Source organism: Cervus canadensis, chromosome 5 (genome assembly GCF_019320065.1).
Source record: "Cervus canadensis isolate Bull #8, Minnesota chromosome 5, ASM1932006v1, whole genome shotgun sequence".
NCBI classification, from domain to species: Eukaryota; Metazoa; Chordata; class Mammalia; order Artiodactyla; family Cervidae; genus Cervus; species Cervus canadensis.
In genome coordinates this window covers 10,192,127-10,196,422 of record NC_057390.1, presented here as the reverse complement: position 1 = coordinate 10,196,422, position 4,296 = coordinate 10,192,127, and the positions used below count along the sequence as shown (strand labels likewise).

Sequence of the window (4,296 nt, the reverse complement as noted above, 5' to 3'; positions counted from 1 at the left end):
TTTTTTCCAAAAGAACCAGCATTTTGATTTATTATTTCCACTATCTTTTGTTTCCTACCTGATTAATTATGCTTTTATGCTTATTACTTACTTCCTTGTTCTTTCTTTGATTAGTCCTTTTCTGACTTCTTGTGGGAGATAAAATTTTAAATAAACAAAAGATACCTTACGGTTTGCCAACTATTTTTTAGCAAAAAACGAAGGGTTTTAAAAACTTCAACTCAAGCTATGGATCCTAGGAACAAAGTTCCTTCTAGAATATTTTACTTAAAAAATGCCCTTCATGAATTAAGGTTAATGACATCAATGATGTGATATGATGTGAACATAAACATTTGTTTTATTCCACAAATGTGTAATATGAGGACCACAGGAACAATCTAAGCCTGACTCATCTGAGATACTGTCTGTACACCCTCCTATATAATTTTAAGTTTTCAGCTGACTTTTTAACCATAAAGTAACAGATTATTGACGATAATTACCTCTGAAGCTAATTTTCCAATGGTGGCATTCCATTTTATGCTTGGCTTTGACTTCACATTTATTTTGCCATATGGACTGAATGTGTTTGGTCCACTTCTACCTGGAAGAGGGCGAGGAGCTCACGAGACACAGTCAGGTTTAGGGGTGGCCGAGAGAGAAGGGGATAGGGTAGAGGTTAGTTAGGCCTGAAGTGCCAGCTAGAAGGCCCAGTAGTGGTCCAGGAGCCCTGGGACCACCCACGGCCACCTCCCTTCTTACCTAAGAGGGCCTCTTGGACCTCAGGGCTCCTCCCAGGATGTTGCATCCCAGAGACCCGTAGGACCTCCCTCTGGGGCGCTCCATCCTGCTGGGCCCGGAGCCAAGGGTGAAGCTTCCAGGGCATTGACAGGCGACGTTTGTACCTGTTCGTACCTACCTACCCTCAATCTTTCTTTTCCAGACCTGTGGCCCTTCGCCTGGACAAAGCTTCAGCTCGCACTTCTAGACTTGGGAGAGCAGCCGAGTCATTTACAAACTAAAGCAGGCAAGAGACTGCAGGGACCGTGGCAGGTGGTGGATGGGCCATCTCGGTGCGGAGCACCGGGGAGGGGGGTCCCTGGAGAGACCAGAGGCAGGCTGCGCATTTGCCGGGCCCAGTGCCCCTTCCCGGCCCCTGCGCCCGGACTGGGGCACCGAACTCAGGGATCCGTTTGACTTAGGAAAACATATGCAGTGAGGAATTGGTGTTCTTAAGAAATACATCACATTTGTCAGACAGAGATTGAACTCAGCTATACAAAGCAAGTCAGTAATCTTCTGAAGAAATAGCAACCTAAAAAAAAACTAGAAGGAGGACGAAGACATACAAGTATCTTCTCATGTAAAGCGTCCTTTCTCATCCCATGAGCAAAATGAGTGGCCACTCTGGACAGCGTGAACTTACCTTGGAGAACCTGACCTCGCAGGTCACTGTGGAGTTAGCCTGCTGTATTGAAGACCAGAGAAGAGTGGAAATTGCACTTTTCCTGGTGCACAGAAGGCAGAGTCCCACCATTAGACACCAGCTGAAAGCAACATAAATTAAGTAAAAGCTGCTATGTGTGAGATTCCCAAAGACTGACAGAACACAGCAGTATTTTTGGGGGAAAAAAACACCATGCCAGCATTTGTGTTGAAAAGGCACACCAACAACTCCTCAGTAACAGAGGACAGCAGAGCAGATTACTCACCAAGTCTTCAAGAAATTCGACCAGGGGATATGTGTATGCTTATGGCTGATTCACTGTTGTTATATGGCAGAAACTAACACAACATTGTAAAGCAATTATCCTCCAATTAAAAATAAATTAAAAAAAATAATCCATAGTTCTCGCACACACAAAAATCAGATTGAAATAAAGACCAGTTTCAGATAATAAAAAAGAGAGAAATTTGACCAGGACCTGTATGAATATTACCATCCTCATATATCCATACACCTATCCTCATATATCCATATTCACATATCTTTCAGAAAATACAAGAGATGGAGGGAAGAAGGATAGTGAGAACCAGAAAATCAGTGAAGACATGCAGAGATTGATCAACAGGCAATCGCAGTCAATGTGAAATGCTTGTGGATACCATAGTTAAGACAGCTTAATCAATGATCAAATAAATGTCACAGTTGATAATAGAAACTATCAGTCAGAGACTGAGCCTCCTGGAGACATCTGACGATGACACTCAGCCAGTGACATATACTGTGTCTGATAATAGTCTTTCAAATTGCGGAGAAGGCAAATCAGAAGTCAAATCTGATAGCAAATCCAAAGAAAAGTTATGGCTGTTCATGAGACTTCCTTGGTGGCCCAGTTGTTACAAGTCCACCTTCCCATGCAGGGTATGTGGGTTCATCCCTGGCTGGAGAACAAAGATCCCACATGCCCCACAGCAACCAAGCCTGCCTAGGCAGCTACTGAGCCCCTATGCTGCAGCAAAGACCCAACACAGCTGATAAAATAATAAAGTACTAAAAAATAAATTAAATAAATCTCTCATACAGTAAAAGGAACTCATTGATCCAATGAGTTCATGATCTTCAAACCTCAAATTCACTTCTTTAGAAACCTAAAGTATGGTGCAGTGGGGGGTTGGGGGGAATGCAACACGAGAGAGTTCCAGCAATCTTTCCCTTCAACAAAGAAGGGAAAAGCTGTATAAAGTCAGTGAATTGAATAAAGAAATTCAAATGGAGATGGATCGAAGAGATGGCCTAACAAAAATGAAGAGTGACTGTCTAAAGAATCCTCAAATGGGAGACCCAACCAGTTTCAGGCACAAATTAAATGTATGTATATATGTATATGAAACACATTATATATAGAGAAAGAGAGTGTGTGTGTGTATATATATGTATGTATGTATGTATGTATGTGAAGCATATACATAGGAAAACTGTGTCTAGAGGCCCAGAAACTTGAAGTGTAGTTGACTGAGGTTGAATGCAAGTTCCCAGCACCAAGTGAACAGGCCTGACAACAGAGTGGAATGCACATAAACCGCAGTTCCAAATAACTGTGCCCAAGACTGGAGGAACACAGACACCAGTTACACAGAGAAGCAAAGTCAGGAGAGTGAGGGCCAGGTTTGGCCATGGACCAGGTTTGGCCATGAATTTTGATAGGAATCTCTTCTCCCTACAGGGACTTGTAAAGCTCTACGTATTACAAGCTCAGAATGAAGGAATTCTTTCAGTAATTGAAGTAGAAACATTGTATGTTATAGAGGAAATGAAAGTGATTCTGCATTTGAAGCAATGAATATGAAAAGGATTATTTTCCTACTTTGTCAAAGTCTATTTGGATAAAAATAGCAAAGGTGCTAAGATGTATGCAGGCAAACCTCAGAGATATTCCAAGTTTGGTTCTAGACCACTGCAATAAAGTGAATATGATAATACAGTCACATGATTTGTTTCTGGTTTCCTGGTGCATATAAAAGTTATGTTTATGCTCTACTGAAGTTTAGTAAGTGTGCAATACTATTATGTCTGAAAGAACAACACTCATCTTAATTTTTAAAAATACTTTATTGCTAAAAAATAGTAACCATCATCTGAGACTTCAGCAAGTTAAGTCTTTTTGCTGGTGGAGTATCTTGCCCCAGTGTTGATGGCTACTGACTGATTGAGGTGGCAGTTTCTGAGAGGGGGATGGCTATGGAAATTTCTTAAAATAAGACAGCAATGAAATTTGTCACACCTATTGACTCTTCCTTTCATGGACAATTTCTCTGTAGTATGCAATGCTGTTTGATAGCATTTTACTCACAGTTGAACATCTTTTAAAATTGGAGTCAATTCTCTCAAACCAGTCATTGCCTTATCAATCAACTATGTCTATGTAATATTCTAGATTCTTTACAGTCATTTCAACAGTCTTTACAATATCTTCACCAGGAGCAGATTCCAGCTCGGGAAACCCCTTTCTTTGCAAGTTTGCAAATATTGCAAGTTTGGTTCCAGACTACCACAACAAAGTGAATATGACAATAAAGTCACAAGACTTTTTTTGGCTTTCCAGTGCATATAAAAGTTATGTTTACGCTATACTGTAGCCTAGTAAGTGTGCAATAGCTTTATGTCTGAAAGAACAGCATACCTACATCAATAAGAAGAAATCCTTCATCTGTGAAAAGTTTTATCATGAGATTATAGCAACTCAGTCACATCTTCAGGCTCCACTTCTAATCCCAGTCTTCTTACTATTTCCACCACATCTGCAGTTACTTCCTCCAGGAACGTCTTGAACCCTTTAAAGCTATCTGTGAAGATTGGAATCAACTTCTTCC

At 40.8% G+C, this 4,296-nt stretch overlaps 1 pseudogene; it reads left to right on the top strand.

Annotated features, from left to right (window-relative positions):
* Positions 1-565: 565 nt before the first annotated feature.
* LOC122441349 lies at positions 566-3,266 on the top strand (annotated as a pseudogene).
* Positions 3,267-4,296: the final 1,030 nt, after the last annotated feature.